At 36.7% G+C, this 18,838-nt stretch overlaps 1 protein-coding gene and 1 pseudogene across 1 annotated transcript in view; one reads left to right on the top strand and one right to left on the bottom strand.

The window, feature by feature from the left end:
- LOC140887324 (glycolipid transfer protein 1-like) overlaps window positions 1-18,045 on the bottom strand; it is a 33,497-nt pseudogene extending 15,452 nt beyond the window's left edge.
- Window positions 1-18,838, top strand: part of LOC140887318 (plastid-lipid-associated protein 6, chloroplastic) — a 92,290-nt gene that overhangs the window by 19,779 nt on the left and 53,673 nt on the right. The window lies entirely within an intron of this gene.

Genomic DNA, 18,838 nt, shown 5'->3' with positions numbered 1-18,838 from the left:
TTGGAAAGCTGTGAAGGATATTCTTAAGTACTTAAGAAGGACTAAAAATGTATTCATGGTTTATGGGGGAAGAGAATTGAAATTGGAAGGCTATACCGAATCTAGCTTCCAAAGCAACGTGGATGACTCGAAATCAACCTCTGGATTTGTATTCATGCTCAATGGCGGTGCTGTCTCTTGGAAGAGTTCCAAGTAGGACACCACAACGGATTCCACCACTGAGGCAGAATACATTGCAGCATCAGCTGCTGCTAAAGAGGCCGTTTGGATGAGAAATTTCTTCCAAGAGTTGGGAGTCATTCCTGAAGCTGTTGGTCCAGGTCTGGTGTACTGTGATAACACTGGTGCCGTTGTTCAGGCAAAGAAACCAAGGTCTCATCAAAGATCCAAACACATACTGAGGAAATACCACATCATCCGGGAGATCGTGGAAAGAGGAGACATCACTGTCGAGAGAGTGGCCTCTGCAGACAATATCGCTGATCCACTTACTAAGCCCTTCCCAGGACCATTATTTGACAAACATCGCGAAGCAATGGGACTACGTAGTATGACTAGTTGGCTTTAGGGCAAGTGGGAGATTGAAAGAGTGGGTGCCCGGTTAGCCAACTTGTGGCTAAGGGCTTTTGTGACTCTATGTGTAAACAATCTTTGTTTAATATAATTTACACTTTTATATTGGCATTTACTTTATCTTTTATCATATTATTATGTTGTGACGTACTATAAGATGTTTAGATAAAGACCTTGAATATACTAGAGTGCATGTAAGATATGATAGTAGAATTGAATGACTATCATGAAACATATCTTATAATCACTGTATATTCTAAACAGTTCCTAGTCAATTGAGCCGTCCGCTAATAAGGATAAGGATCGCTCGAGATTGAGACTAGCATTTGCGATGCCTAGTACCACGTTTCATTGGTATAGAACATAGAGATGTTCGAAGCATGCAAATGGATATTCATATGATGGATGATCGAACTACCCTATTCGGACTTTCCAAGTGGTTATCATTAATTGAGTGGATAAGTTCGTGGTTTTGGTTGTACACCATTGGTCCTTACTACTTGAAACATCATGGAGACTCTATATGTTACTACTGTACTTTGACTCGTTTACCGACTCTCTGAGGGTCATCAGGTGTTGAGATTAGGTACAGTTACGACACATATAGGAGTCAATGCTTTGTTGTCAAGGATTCACCACACGCTTGCGAGTGTGGATATCCTATGCGATCTGAGAAGATATTAGTGTGACAAATCTCTGGCCAGAGTACATGATGTGCTTTAGGTTACTTGGTTTCCTAGTAGCACATGCGATGTCACTATTTGATCTTCAAGATGTATTGCATAGTTATCGAATCTCGAACGACTCTCGATGTACCAATGGTTGTTGATTCGATCGGGATATATGGATAAAGGGACCGTACTGTACGCTAACCAAAACTTACTGGTTCTTGCAAGCACTATCAGTGATATCTAGGGAATCACGGGGCGATGTTTCTAGGCGCTCTTACCATGATTCGATGGGCAAGTCGAAAATTGTTGTTCCGAGTCACAAGGAGTTGTGAGCCCACGGCTAACTGTATTCCTGAACCATTGAGGGTTACACAAGTAATGGATTACTAATCCTCGTTGAAATAGTTAAATTTAAAGAGTTAAATTTAGCAAAAGAAAAGTTAGACTTCTTAAGTAAAGGAAGTGAAATTTCCTAAAATGACATAGGGATGGGCATTTTTGGAAATCACTGAATTCGGATTCAGAAAAATTATCTTGGCTTTAAAAGGTGCAGAAATGATTTCTGTACACATTGGTGAAATCGATTTATCAATCGGAGTCAAGATGAATTTTATATTAATTTCTATAATAACATGCTTGGCTTGTTGGGCTTAAGTTATGACTAATGGGCCCTAAGGAGTTAGTGTCTTATTAGACATATAATTAATCCAGTACAGAAATTATATATAGTAAATGTAAGGAATTTCGAAAAATACAATTCATTCCAAGTTGGAATTTTCGAAAATACTGCTACACACACATCTACAGTTTTCGGAAAAATCCTAGTTCTAAGGTGATTTTCGAATTCTGACTCCCTTTTTGAGAGAATTCAGTCTGTGATTTTTCCGAAAAAATATATTCTGAATTGACAGATCAAATCTGTAAATCTCTTCGATAAACATCTGATTGATTTCTAGTGCAATCAATCAGAGGGTTTTTGTTTTCTATTCGTGGACCTAATTCAGGAGTTGATCGAGCAAGTCATCAGTTCTTGGGATTTACAACAAGAGCAGATTTAATCTGTTGGAGTCTATTAATCAAGCCATAGCTTGAACAAGTAAAATATTAATTGTTATTATTATTTTACTTGTAGATTTTAATCGTAAGGATTTGATACCCATGATATGGAATCGTTCCATATCAGAAAAGAAAATTTTTTAAACTTCCGCTGCTACGGGTATCAGATCTGACTGATCTGAAAACGTGTTCCAACAACAAATACTAATTGTGATCTACTCGAACAAGATAATTAAATTCAATGAGTTGAATTTAATAGTTAATATGATTAAATTTATAAGCTTATAATTTAGATTATGAGCTAATTTTAAGTTGACACGAAAAATCAAGAAAGTTTTAATTGTTACCATGGAAATATTTTATTTCCTATCTTGGCGATGTGCATATATATATATATATATATATATGGAAGATAATGAGACATTTGATTTATGGAAATCAAATTATTATCTAAATTGATAACTAATAAATAATGATAATATGATTATCATTTTAGTTATTATTAATATATATATATATATATATATATATATATATATATATATATATATATATATATATATATATATATGATTAACGTGAAATCATTATGTTAATCAATAATTGATAATTAATAATAATTTTTTAATGATAATATGATTATCATTAAGTTATTATATTTATTAATTAATCTATATATATATATATATATATACACGTATGTATATCAAAAAGGAAAAATATATTTGATTTGTAAAATCAAATATTTTATATTAATTAATGATTAATGATAATGAGATTATCATTATATTATTACTAAATATAAGTTAATACATAAATATATGGATGCAAGATATACGAGAGGAGGAATAGAATTTTCGGTGGGTGCAGACTTGGAATTCGAATTGTCGGATTTTAATTCTCGAAATTTTCCTCTCAAAATTAAAATTTGGTTTTTCGTGTTCTTAATACAATCTATATATCGTTTCGACCGTGGTTTCGATACGATATTAGATTTCTTGTTCGTATAATTCGAATAGTTGTCTAGTGCCAATTATTCGTGGTAGATCCAATTGGTTGTGGACCGATTTTTTGGCGGTTGTTGCAAAGTCTACCGTTGGGGTCAGATTTGGACAAGACCGGAGAATCCATCCACGACTGAAGGTCGTGTGATAATCTCTTTTCATGCGTTTAATATTTTATGCATGTTATTTTATGAATCAAAGACAACACACGATTGTCTCCGGGATCGATAGATCGAAAAATTTTATAATTCTGCTGCGTATTCGATGCGGGTTCCGGAGAAACCCAACAATAAGTTCGTTGGGCTGCTCCTTATAAAGTAGGTGGGTTGGGTGATGTTTTCCAACCTGCCTAAAAACCGGGCCCGTCTAAAGATGGGTTGCGGTAGGTCATTGGCCAACCCGCACTGTTAGTCCATCACTAACACCTCTAGATGAATTCGAAATCAAATATTACCATAGAACTAGAAGCAGCAAGCCAACCATGCATGCCATTTCTTCAAGGTCTTGGTGTATGAATCGTTGTAAATTTGGGACATCGGCCAATCTTGATGTTGTTCTAGATTGCGCAGCAGCTCGACTAGAAAATCAATCGCTCTGCAGCACAAAATGAGAATAGGTTGATAAAGAATATATACAGCAAAAAGTGGGAAATAAAACAGGTCATTTTGGTCTTCTAACATGTTTTCTCTAGTCTTATAACTAGTCAAACTTGAATTGTTCCGTTAATTTTTAATTTTTAGTTATTTTGATCTAATTTTACAAACATTCCCCATTTTAGTTGGAAATCGCAATTAAGTCTACCCGATAAGTATTTACCTTCGTACCTTGTTTGTCACGCCCCGAGACCGAGACGTGCCACCGGCGTTGTTTCAAATTCACACAAATTATAAAACAACCAGCCTCGTAGTACAGTATAAACCAAACCAGTCTATTATCATAAATAACTTCAAAACAATGTTTTTACAACTCGATAAATCCAAAATAATGAAACGATTGCGGAAGCGTCTAAAAACTTAAATAACAAAATATTAATGTATTAATCCCAAAATAAAACAACCAAATAAACCCTTAAAAATTCTTCTATCACCATCCCCAAAACATATCTTGTTCACGCTCTTCTAAATCATCATCTGCATCATCATCTGCGAGGGAAAAGTAAGGGGGTGAGTGTTTTGGGAAACACTCAGCAAGTGGGGGCCGATCGATCATATCAAATATATACATATATATATATTTATTTCAAAAACTCATAGCATAATTCAAAGCGTAAAAATTTCATATCATGTCTTAACATAGCATAGCATAAACATCATCATAACATAATTGACATGACATAACATAACATAACATAACATAATTTTGGCCAGACACTGAAATTCCTCTCATTAATCGTGGCTAACTGATCAGTCCCCTATATGTAATCCCTCTAAGGGGTGAGGTCATAGAACGGTTATTATTACCCACCGTATCAGGGCCATAACATAACATGGTTCGAAAATTTCCTTTCCACTTATAATTTGAGTCATAACAGTGTCAAAACATACTCTTAACAAATTCATCAAGAATATCAATTACATAGCAAAATTCGAAGGAATATCATGAACGATCGAAATTTTAAATCATACATAAGGTTTTAAAACAAAAGCCCACTTACCTGCAGATGTGTACAAAAATCAATACTTGACAATGCTGGACCGAAACTTCAAAGGGATTCTTCGAAAATCCCACTATGCTCACGTGTTGATAGCTTATAGAACAAGCAAGCACTAAATCCTCTAAATTTCCTAGCCCAAATTCTCGAAAGTATGATGGCACAAGATGACAAATTCCTTTGACTTTTATGGTGAAAGATTAAAAACAAAAAAGAAAAACAGGACAAAGTACTTTCCCAAATGGCAGCCTTATACACGAAAATAATTGAAGAGAAGGGGGTGGATTTCTAAGCAAACTCTCAGCCGAGCTTCGAAAGAACGAAGAGGAAAAGAGAGTATGTTTGTGTGATTTTTCCTTAAACTATGAGCCTCTATTTATAGGCACTCAATAGGAGTTTGAGATTGACTAGGATAGTGACTTTCAAAATTTGAATTCAAATCTATCTCCCAAGATTTGACCACACCTAGATCTTGATCACCTATCTTAATAATATTTTATCAAGATACCCAAAATTATATTCTATCTCCAACACTATCTCGATGACATAAAATATACTAATGTTAATTATCATAAATTAACTATTATCACAAATAAATAATTAAATAATAAAAAATCCTAAACGTAATTTAGAAAAAATTACGGTTTTCACATTCTCCCCACCTTAAAAGAAGTTTCATCCTCGAAACTTTGATTAACTTACTAGTAAGGGTCGCTAAGCTAAATGGTTTGATCGGTTACTCAGGTATAAGCCCTAGCATCTTACGAATCTCTTAGATGTAAACGAATGGGTGGCGCCAAAATCGAACGAAACAGATAAAGAAACATTGTTGATTAGAATGGTACCTTCCATGACTTTGTTTGCACCGCCTGCTTCTTCTTGAGTAATTGCATAGACACGAGCATTGGGTTTATTTTCCTTTGGTTGGCCTTGGGTAGTAGTACTAGTATGTGGTCCTGTCCTTGCCTTCATGGTTTCGGGACATTGAGCAATTCGGTGTCCGAATTTTCCACAGTTGAAATAGGCACCAGTGTTTCGACGATATTCCCCTTCATGTCGGAGGTTGCAGGTGGGGCATAGCTTGATCTGTGGACAGTTTGGAGCAGCATAAGTTTCCTTGAAGGATTCATCAGAATTGTTCGAACGCTTGGACACATGTTTGTGTGAAGAAGATTGGCCCGTCAGAGGTCGTTTGTTGTGGAAGTCATTCTCACGACGCTTGATGTCCGATTCAGCTCGGATGGCCGCTCCCATCAAATCCGCGAAGTTGGCAGGCTGATAAACTGCTAATGCCGACTGTATACGACTATTCAACCCCTTCTTGAAACGATGCAACTTCAGATCATCGTCTCCCATAATTGTTGGGGCATAGGACCCAAGCTCATTAAACTTGGAAGTGTATTCCACCACTGTCATGTCTGGTGTTTGCGTAAGATTCTCAAAATCGTTCAGCTTTTGCATTTTAACTTCAGCTGGAAAGTACTGCTTCAGAAATGCGGTACGGAACTGCTGCCATGTGATTGCTCCCACAGCTAGCATAGCAGGTGAAACGGCTTCCCACCATTTCCTTGCTTTGTCCTCCAGAAAAGGAATCGTCACCTCTACTTTCAGTGCTTTAGGAATTTCAAGTAAACAAAGTTGGTCCTCCATCTTCTTCATCCAATTTCGTCCCACTTCTGGATCGGAATTCCCTTTGAACATTTCAGTTAGGTTCTTGCGAAGAGCCTCGTAATGGAATTTGACTCCATTCTGGGCAGGTGGTGGAGGTGGCGGATTGCCATTGCCGTTTCCGTTGGTGTTTCCCATCCCTTGGATAGTTGTTGCCACTATTGCTGCAATAGCCGCAATGTCTTCTCTACTAGGATTGACTCTTGGAGGTGGGTTCGAATTATCCCCCTGGTTGTTGTTGTTGTTGTTGTTGTTGTTGTTGTTGTTGTTGTTGTTGCGAGTTCTAGGGGGTGCTCCGGCCATTTCCTACAGTAAAGGTGTTCTAAGAGTTTTTCGAAACATGACACTTTAAGAAGAAAGGAAATAGCGGAATAAATAAATCAATAAATAATCCAAAGGATAAAAATTATTTTATTGATTCCCAAAATTTCATGAAGGTAAACAAAACAAGTCAAGTCTCAAAACACCAAGATATCAGAACCATGCTGAATAAAAATAGTGCTGAATAAAAGGAATAAGCTAGGTGATAGTCTAATCTATGATTTCTCCATCGCCCGTGGCTTCATCTTCTGCCGAAACGTCTTCTGGGTCCTCATTTCCAACAAGGGCTGCCATAAGGAGCTGATCAATGTACTCGAGTGCGGCTAAGTTATGCGCCTCAAGGTTTTGCACAGTGTGTTGCAGCTCTTGCATTTGATTTTTTAAACCTTGGATATGGATTCCCGACTCTTGACGCCTCTCCTCAAGGAGTATGGCTTGAAGTTCCTTCACGTTAGCTAGTGCAGATGCTAGTTCCTTCTTTTTTTCCTCGTGTTCCTTCTCTTCCTTATTGAGGTAATATGCAAACCTTTCAACATCGGATTCAAGGTGGTCCTAATGCTCCTCCACCTCGCTCTTGTTAGCCTTTAGCATTATCATGTTTTCAATCATTTCCTCTTTCTCGTATTGCTCCACGTATAGAGAAGACCTCAATGATTCAATAACTTGATCCTTGCTTTGCACAACGCTTTTGTGAGCCGTAAATTTGGTGCGAGCCATCTTCCTAAAATAAATATGAATGGGTTCAAGTTAAAATTCAAATTGATGAAACTTCAGGCAGAATTGATATAGAACAAGATTTTTAGGCGAATTTTCCAAAAATGGAAATTTTCGATATATTTCCAAGGATCGAAACTACTGATCACAAGGAGTATGAGACAATCGGCAGAAACAAATTTCGAGTTTCCCACGAAAAGTTATAGGCAAAACAAACATTTCCAAAAATAGCAAAAACGCGAATTTGCGGGTTGAAACGACCGAAAAACGTCACTGATCCTACAAAGTATGAGTTTGACTCAGAGGGACGGTTTGGGTTAGGATACGCTAGGCTTGAGTAGAAATTTGACAACGTCAAATTTTTTGGTACGGATTCCCATCCGGATTTATGAACCTGGCGGGCTCTAATACCACTAAAATGTCACGCCCCGAGACCGAGACGTGCCACCGGCATTGTTTCAAATTCACACAAATTATAAAACAACCAGCCTCATAGTACAGTATAAACCAAACCAGTCTATTATCATAAATAACTTCAAAACATTGTTTTTAGAACTCGATAAATCCAAAATAATGAAACGATTGCGGAAGCGTCTAAAAACTTAAATAACAAAATATTAATGTATTAATCCCAAAATAAAACAACCAAATAAACCCTTAAAAATTCTTCTATCACCATCCCCAAAACATATCTTGTTCACGCTCTTCTAAATCATCATCTGCATCATCATCTGGGAGGAAAAAGTAAGGGGGTGAGTGTTTTGGGAAACACTCAGCAAGTGGGGGCCGATCGATCATATCAAATATATACATATATATATATTTATTTCAAAAACTCATAGCATAATTCAAAGCGTAAACATTTCATATCATGTCTTAACATAGCATAGCATGAACATCATCATAACATAATTGACATGACATAACATAACATAACATAATTTTGGCCAGACACTGAAATTTCTCTCATTAATCGTGGCTAACTGATCAGTCCCCTATATGTAATCCCTCTAAGGGGTGAGGTCATAGAACGGTTATTATTACCCACCGTATCAGGGCCATAACATAACATGGTTCGGAAATTTCCTTTCCACTTATAATTTGAGTCATAACAGTGTCAAAACATACTCTTAACAAATTCATCAAGAATATCAATTACATAGCAAAATTCGAAGGAATATCATGAACGATCGAAATTTTAAATCATACATAAGGTTTTAAAACAAAAGCCCACTTACCTGCAGATGTGTACAAAAATCAATACTTGACAATGCTGGACCGAAACTTCAAAGGGATTCTTCGAAAATCCCACTATGCTCACGTGTTGATAGCTTATAGAACAAGCAAGCACTAAATCCTCTAAATTTCCTAGCCCAAATTCTCGAAAGTATGATGGCACAAGATGACAAATTCCTTTGACTTTTATGGTGAAAGATTAAAAACAAAAAAGAAAAACAGGACAAAGTACTTTCCCAAATGGCAGCCTTATACACGAAAATAATTGAAGAGAAGGGGGTGGATTTCTAAGCAAACTCTCAGCCGAGCTTCGAAAGAACGAAGAGGAAAAGAGAGTATGTTTGTGTGATTTTTCCTTAAACTATGAGCCTCTATTTATAGGCACTCAATAGGAGTTTGAGATTGACTAGGATAGTGACTTTCAAAATTTGAATTCAAATCTATCTCCCAAGATTTGACCACACCTAGATCTTGATCACCTATCTTAATAATATTTTATCAAGATACCCAAAATTATATTCTATCTCCAACACTATCTCGATGACATAAAATATACTAATGTTAATTATCATAAATTAACTATTATCACAAATAAATAATTAAATAATAAAAAATCCTAAACGTAATTTAGAAAAAATTACGGTTTTCACATTCTCCCCACCTTAAAAGAAGTTTCATCCTCGAAACTTTGATTAACTTACTAGTAAGGGTCGCTAAGCTAAATGGTTTGATCGGTTACTCAGGTATAAGCCCTAGCATCTTACGAATCTCTTAGATGTAAACGAATGGGTGGCGCCAAAATCGAACGAAACAGATAAAGAAACATTGTTGATTAGAATGGTACCTTCCATGACTTTGTTTGCACCGCCTGCTTCTTCTTGAGTAATTGCATAGACACGAGCATTGGGTTTATTTTCCTTTGGTTGGCCTTGGGTAGTAGTACTAGTATGTGGTCCTGTCCTTGCCTTCATGGTTTCGGGACATTGAGCAATTCGGTGTCCGAATTTTCCACAGTTGAAACAAGCACCAGTGTTTCGACGATATTCCCCTTCATGTCGGAGGTTGCAGGTGGGGCATAGCTTGATCTGTGGACAGTTTGGAGCAGCATAAGTTTCCTTGAAGGATTCATCAGAATTGTTCGAACGCTTGGACACATGTTTGTGTGAAGAAGATTGGCCCGTCAGAGGTCGTTTGTTGTGGAAGTCATTCTCACGACGCTTGATGTCCGATTCAGCTCGGATGGCCGCTCCCATCAAATCCGCGAAGTTGGCAGGCTGATAAACTGCTAATGCCGACTGTATACGACTATTCAACCCCTTCTTGAAACGATGCAACTTCAGATCATCGTCTCCCATAATTGTTGGGGCATAGGACCCAAGCTCATTAAACTTGGAAGTGTATTCCACCACTGTCATGTCTGGTGTTTGCGTAAGATTCTCAAAATCGTTCAGCTTTTGCATTTTAACTTCAGCTGGAAAGTACTGCTTCAGAAATGCGGTACGGAACTGCTGCCATGTGATTGCTCCCACAGCTAGCATAGCAGGTGAAACGGCTTCCCACCATTTCCTTGCTTTGTCCTCCAGAAAAGGAATCGTCACCTCTACTTTCAGTGCTTTAGGAATTTCAAGTAAACGAAGTTGGTCCTCCATCTTCTTCATCCAATTTCGTCCCACTTCTGGATCGGAATTCCCTTTGAACATTTCAGTTAGGTTCTTGCGAAGAGCCTCGTAATGGAATTTGACTCCATTCTGGGCAGGTGGTGGAGGTGGCGGATTGCCATTGCCGTTTCCGTTGGTGTTTCCCATCCCTTGGATAGTTGTTGCCACTATTGCTGCAATAGCCGCAATGTCTTCTCTACTAAGATTGACTCTTGGAGGTGGGTTCGAATTATCCCCCTGGTTGTTGTTGTTGTTGTTGTTGTTGTTGTTGTTGTTGTTGTTGCGAGTTCTAGGGGGTGCTCCGGCCATTTCCTACAGTAAAGGTGTTCTAAGAGTTTTTCGAAACATGACACTTTAAGAAGAAAGGAAATAGCGGAATAAATAAATCAATAAATTATCCAAAGGATAAAAATTATTTTATTGATTCCCAAAATTTCATGAAGGTAAACAAAACAAGTCAAGTCTCAAAACACCAAGATATCAGAACCATGCTGAATAAAAATAGTGCTGAATAAAAGGAATAAGCTAGGTGATAGTCTAATCTATGATTTCTCCATCGCCCGTGGCTTCATCTTCTGCCGGAACGTCTTCTGGGTCCTCATTTCCAACAAGGGCTGCCATAAGGAGCTGATCAATGTACTCGAGTGCGGCTAAGTTATGCGCCTCAAGGTTTTGCACAGTGTGTTGCAGCTCTTGCATTTGATTTTTTAAACCTTGGATATGGATTCCCGACTCTTGACGCCTCTCCTCAAGGAGTATGGCTTGAAGTTCCTTCACGTTAGCTAGTGCAGATGCTAGTTCCTTCTTTGTTTCCTCGTGTTCCTTCTCTTCCTTATTGAGGTAATATGCAAACCTTTCAACATCGGATTCAAGGTGGTCCTAATGCTCCTCCATCTCGCTCTTGTTAGCCTTTAGCATTATCATGTTTTCAATCATTTCCTCTTTCTCGTATTGCTCCACGTATAGAGAAGACCTCAATGATTCAATAACTTGATCCTTGCTTTGCACAACGCTTTTGTGAGCCGTAAATTTGGTGCGAGCCATCTTCCTAAAATAAATATGAATGGGTTCAAGTTAAAATTCAAATTGATGAAACTTCAGGCAGAATTGATATAGAACAAGATTTTTAGGCGAATTTTCCAAAAATGGAAATTTTCGAGATATTTCCAAGGATCGAAACTACTGATCACAAGGAGTATGAGACAATCGGCAGAAACAAATTTCGAGTTTCCCACGAAAAGTTATAGGCAAAACAAACATTTCCAAAAATAGCAAAAACGCGAATTTGCGGGTTGAAACGACCGAAAAACGTCACTGATCCTACAAAGTATGAGTTTGACTCAGAGGGACGGTTTGGGTTAGGATACGCTAGGCTTGAGTAGAAATTTGACAACGTCAAATTTTTTGGTACGGATTCCCATCCGGATTTATGAACCTGGCGGGCTCTAATACCACTAAAATGTCACGCCCCGAGACCGAGACGTGCCACCGGCATTGTTTCAAATTCACACAAATTATAAAACAACCAGCCTCGTAGTACAGTATAAATCAAACCAGTCTATTATCATAAATAACTTCAAAACATTGTTTTTAGAACTCGATAAATCCAAAATAATGAAACGATTGCGGAAGCGTCTAAAAACTTAAATAACAAAATATTAATGTATTAATCCCAAAATAAAACAACCAAATAAACCCTTAAAAATTCTTCTATCACCATCCCCAAAACATATCTTGTTCACGCTCTTCTAAATCATCATCTGCATCATCATCTGGGAGGGAAAAGTAAGGGGGTGAGCGTTTTGGGAAACACTCAGCAAGTGGGGGCCGATCGATCATATCAAATATATACATATATATATATTTATTTCAAAAACTCATAGCATAATTCAAAGCGTAAACATTTCATATCATGTCTTAACATAGCATAGCATGAACATCATCATAACATAATTGACATGACATAACATAACATAACATAATTTTGGCCAGACACTGAAATTTCTCTCATTAATCGTGGCTAACTGATCAGTCCCCTATATGTAATCCCTCTAAGGGGTGAGGTCATAGAACGGTTATTATTACCCACCGTATCAGGGCCATAACATAACATGGTTCGGAAATTTCCTTTCCACTTATAATTTGAGTCATAACAGTGTCAAAACATACTCTTAACAAATTCATCAAGAATATCAATTACATAGCAAAATTCGAAGGAATATCATGAACGATCGAAATTTTAAATCATACATAAGGTTTTAAAACAAAAGCCCACTTACCTGCAGATGTGTACAAAAATCAATACTTGACAATGCTGGACCGAAACTTCAAAGGGATTCTTCGAAAATCCCACTATGCTCACGTGTTGATAGCTTATAGAACAAGCAAGCACTAAATCCTCTAAATTTCCTAGCCCAAATTCTCGAAAGTATGATGGCACAAGATGACAAATTCCTTTGACTTTTATGGTGAAAGATTAAAAACAAAAAAGAAAAACAGGACAAAGTACTTTCCCAAATGGCAGCCTTATACACGAAAATAATTGAAGAGAAGGGGGTGGATTTCTAAGCAAACTCTCAGCCGAGCTTCGAAAGCACGAAGAGGAAAAGAGAGTATGTTTGTGTGATTTTTCCTTAAACTATGAGCCTCTATTTATAGGCACTCAATAGGAGTTTGAGATTGACTAGGATAGTGACTTTCAAAATTTGAATTCAAATCTATCTCCCAAGATTTGACCACACCTAGATCTTGATCACCTATCTTAATAATATTTTATCAAGATACCCAAAATTATATTCTATCTCCAACACTATCTCGATGACATAAAATATACTAATGTTAATTATCATAAATTAACTATTATCACAAATAAATAATTAAATAATAAAAAATCCTAAACGTAATTTAGAAAAAATTACGGTTTTCACATTCTCCCCACCTTAAAAGAAGTTTCGTCCTCGAAACTTTGATTAATTTACTAGTAAGGGTCGCTAAGCTAAATGGTTTGATCGGTTACTCAGGTATAAGCCCTAGCATCTTACGAATCTCTTAGATGTAAACGAATGGGTGGCGCCAAAATCGAACGAAACAGATAAAGAAACATTGTTGATTAGAATGGTACCTTCCATGACTTTGTTTGCACCGCCTGCTTCTTCTTGAGTAATTGCATAGACACGAGCATTGGGTTTATTTTCCTTTGGTTGGCCTTGGGTAGTAGTACTAGTATGTGGTCCTGTCCTTGCCTTCATGGTTTCGGGACATTGAGCAATTCGGTGTCCGAATTTTCCACAGTTGAAACAGGCACCAGTGTTTCGACGATATTCCCCTTCATGTCGGAGGTTGCAGGTGGGGCATAGCTTGATCTGTGGACAGTTTGGAGCAGCATAAGTTTCCTTGAAGGATTCATCAGAATTGTTCGAACGCTTGGACACATGTTTGTGTGAAGAAGATTGGCCCGTCAGAGGTCGTTTGTTGTGGAAGTCATTCTCACGACGCTTGATGTCCGATTCAGCTCGGATGGCCGCTCCCATCAAATCCGCGAAGTTGGCAGGCTGATAAACTGCTAATGACGACTGTATACGACTATTCAACCCCTTCTTGAAACGATGCAACTTCAGATCATCGTCTCCCATAATTGTTGGGGCATAGGACCCAAGCTCATTAAACTTGGAAGTGTATTCCACCACTGTCATGTCTGGTGTTTGCGTAAGATTCTCAAAATCGTTCAGCTTTTGCATTTTAACTTCAGCTAGAAAGTACTGCTTCAGAAATGCGGTACGGAACTGCTGCCATGTGATTGCTCCCACAGCTAGCATAGCAGGTGAAACGGCTTCCCACCATTTCCTTGCTTTGTCCTCCAGAAAAGGAATCGTCACCTCTACTTTCAGTGCTTTAGGAATTTCAAGTAAACGAAGTTGGTCCTCCATCTTCTTCATCCAATTTCGTCCCACTTCTGGATCGGAATTCCCTTTGAACATTTCAGTTAGGTTCTTGCGAAGAGCCTCGTAATGGAATTTGACTCCATTCTGGGCAGGTGGTGGAGGTGGCGGATTGCCATTGCCGTTTCCGTTGGTGTTTCCTATCCCTTGGATAGTTGTTGCCACTATTTCTGCAATAGCCGCAATGTCTTCTCTACTAAGATTGACTCTTGGAGGTGGGTTCGAATTATCCCCCTGGTTGTTGTTGTTGTTGTTGTTGTTGTTGTTGTTGTTGCGAGTTTTAGGGGGTGCTCCGGCCATTTCCTACAGTAAAGGTGTTCTAAGAGTTTTTCGAAACATGACACTTTAAGAAGAAAGGAAATAGCGGAATAAATAAATCAATAAATAATCCAAAGGATAAAAATTATTTTATTGATTCCCAAAATTTCATGAAGGTAAACAAAACAAGTCAAGTTTCAAAACACCAAGATATCAGAACCATGCTGAATAAAAATAGTGCTGAATAAAAGGAATAAGCTAGGTGATAGTCTAATCTATGATTTCTCCATCGCCCGTGGCTTCATCTTCTGCCGGAACGTCTTCTGGGTCCTCATTTCCAACAAGGGCTGCCATAAGGAGCTGATCAATGTACTCGAGTGCGGCTAAGTTATGCGCCTCAAGGTTTTGCACAGTGTGTTGCAGCTCTTGCATTTTATTTTTTAAACCTTGGATACGGATTCCCGACTCTTGACGCCTCTCCTCAAGGAGTATGGCTTGAAGTTCCTTCACGTTAGCTAGTGCAGATGCTAGTTCCTTCTTTGTTTCCTCGTGTTCCTTCTCTTTCTTATTGAGGTAATATGCAAACCTTTCAACATCGGATTCAAGGTGGTCCTAATGCTCCTCCATCTCGCTCTTGTTAGCCTTTAGCATTATCATGTTTTCAATCATTTCCTCTTTCTCGTATTGCTCCACGTATAGAGAAGACCTCAATGATTCAATAACTTGATCCTTGCTTTGCACAACGCTTTTGCGAGCCGTAAATTTGGTGCGAGCCATCTTCCTAAAATAAATATGAATGGGTTCAAGTTAAAATTCAAATTGATGAAACTTCAGGCAGAATTGATATAGAACAAGATTTTTAGGCGAATTTTCCAAAAATGGAAATTTTCGAGATATTTCCAAGGATCGAAACTACTGATCACAAGGAGTATGAGACAATCGACAGAAACAAATTTCGAGTTTCCCACGAAAAGTTATAGGCAAAACAAACATTTCCAAAAATAGCAAAAACGCGAATTTGCGGGTTGAAACGACCGAAAAACGTCACTGATCCTACAAAGTATGAGTTTGACTCAGAGGGACGGTTTGGGTTAGGATACGCTAGGCTTGAGTAGAAATTTGACAACGTCAAATTTTTTGGTACGGATTCCCATCCGGATTTATGAACCTGGCGGGCTCTAATACCACTAAAATGTCACGCCCCGAGACCGAGACGTGCCACCGGCGTTGTTTCAAATTCACACAAATTATAAAACAACCAGCCTCGTAGTACAGTATAAACCAAACCAGTCTACTATCATAAATAACTTCAAAACATTGTTTTTAGAACTCGATAAATCCAAAATAATGAAACGATTGCGGAAGCGTCTAAAAACTTAAATAACAAAATATTAATGTATTAATCCCAAAATAAAACAACCAAATAAACCCTTAAAAATTCTTCTATCACCATCCCCAAAACATATCTTGTTCACGCTCTTCTAAATCATCATCTGCATCATCATCTGGGAGGGAAAAGTAAGGGGGTGAGTGTTTTGGGAAACACTCAGCAAGTGGGGGCCGATCGATCATATCAAATATATACATATATATATATTTATTTCAAAAACTCATAGCATAATTCAAAGCGTAAACATTTCATATCATGTCTTAACATAGCATAGCATGAACATCATCATAACATAATTGACATGACATAACATAACATAACATAACATAATTTTGGCCAGACACTGAAATTCCTCTCATTAATCGTGGCTAACTAATCAGTCCCCTATATGTAATCCCTCTAAGGGGTGAGGTCATAGAACGGTTATTATTACCCACCGTATCAGGGCCATAACATAACATGGTTCGGAAATTTCCTTTCCACTTATAATTTGAGTCATAACAGTGTCAAAACATACTCTTAACAAATTCATCAAGAATATCAATTACATAGCAAAATTCGAAGGAATATCATGAACGATCGAATTTTAAATCATACATAAGGTTTTAAAACAAAAGCCCACTTACCTGCAGATGTGTACAAAAATCAATACTTGACAATGCTGGACCGAAACTTCAAAGGGATTCTTCGAAAATCCCACTATGCTCACGTGTTGATAGCTTATAGAACATGCAAGCACTAAATCCTCTAAATTTCCTAGCCCAAATTCTCGAAAGTATGATGGCACAAGATGACAAATTCCTTTGACTTTTATGGTGAAAGATTAAAAACAAAAAAGAAAAACAGGACAAAGTACTTTCCCAAATGGCAGCCTTATACACGAAAATAATTGAAGAGAAGGGGGTGGATTTCTAAGCAAACTCTCAGCCGAGCTTCGAAAGCACGAAGAGGAAAAGAGAGTATGTTTGTGTGATTTTTCCTTAAACTATGAGCCTCTATTTATAGGCACTCAATAGGAGTTTGAGATTGACTAGGATAGTGACTTTCAAAATTTGAATTCAAATCTATCTCCCAAGATTTGACCACACCTAGATCTTGATCACCTATCTTAATAATATTTTATCAAGATACCCAAAATTATATTCTATCTCCAACACTATCTCGATGACATAAAATATACTAATGTTAATTATCATAAATTAACTATTATCACAAATAAATAATTAAATAATAAAAAATCCTAAACGTAATTTAGAAAAAATTACGGTTTTCACATTGTTAACCAGAGAAGTGCATTGGTGCAGCTAGAGGAAGCAGTGTTGGTCTCCAACTCAGCTTGTACCAAGCTGTACAAGTAGTTAAATCTTGATGGATTTGACTTGTACCTTGATTCCACCCTCTAAAAAATAAAAGTAAAATAATTTATAATTAAATTTGATGGATTATTTTATGAAAATACCAGCTTTTATCATTGCAAAATAAATTAAATTACTCTCTTATAATTAATGAAAATTTCTCGCGAGCTCGACGAAATCTTACCGATATGTTGCTATTGATGTCTACTTTTACGATGGTCATGGTCGCCCCAAATTTATCTATATTTCGAAAAAAATTCAAATTAAAAATTCGAGGAAATACAAATTTATGTCTAGAACCATTCGAAAATCTATTAGAAAAAACACGAAAAATCGAACTTCGCGGAATACATCGGAGATAAAAATGATTAACCTTTAAATTAATAAGATCTTTTGAAAAAATTATGGAGGAGAAATATAGTAATTAAACTGACCTAAAACAGGGATTATGAGTTTGCACGTATCCAAGAAAGGCTTGGTTAGCAAATCCCCTTCATCATAATTCAATTGCTTTATACCTTCCAAACTCGGACTAAACACTGATTCTTCCATTTTCAGCAATTATATATTTATTTCTGTGAGATATTTCAAAATAAAATTCGATAAGTTGTTCGAATACTTTCAATTACACGAAATAAATTAAATTTCACGTCATCCTCGTATTTTTGGGGCAGGTGAATGGCGGATTTGGATACCTACTGTGAGCATACCCCACAGTAGGAGATGCTATGGGGTAAACCCGGGTTTTTTATATTTTTAATGTAAAAAAAATATTAATTTCAAAAATAACATTTAACGGATGTAATTACACAAATAATGTAAAACATCATTATAAATGGCGGACGCCACGGACGGTGCCTTGGCATTTCATGTAAATATATATATATATTTATATATATAGTATATATATTTGTATATAATATATTTATATATACGATATATATTTGTATATCATGTATATATATACGTGTATATATATAGACGATATATATCTATAAATACATTTATATTTTTATATATCTTATATTTATATAGAATATTTAAAAAACTCAAGATATATATATATATATATATATTTATTTAAATATCACTATTTTTATTATCATATTATTAGACTATGTGATTTCATATTGTTAGGTTATTTTTTTGATCAATTATGATAACTAATTTTGTCAAGATGACAACAAATCTAGGGCCAAAAGATCTGAGTGTTCTATATTTACAAATAACACATATATTTCGTCAACATTTTCTACAGAAAATGTTGATAAGATAATTGTAGTCAAACAATCAGAAAATTTGATTTGAGATTTATATAATGAAAATGGTTTGCATAGTCGTGTGA

This window comes from Henckelia pumila, chromosome 1 (genome assembly GCF_033568475.1).
Source record: "Henckelia pumila isolate YLH828 chromosome 1, ASM3356847v2, whole genome shotgun sequence".
In the NCBI taxonomy this organism is placed as follows: Eukaryota; Viridiplantae; Streptophyta; class Magnoliopsida; order Lamiales; family Gesneriaceae; genus Henckelia; species Henckelia pumila.
This window is presented reverse-complemented; position numbering and strand designations above follow the sequence as displayed.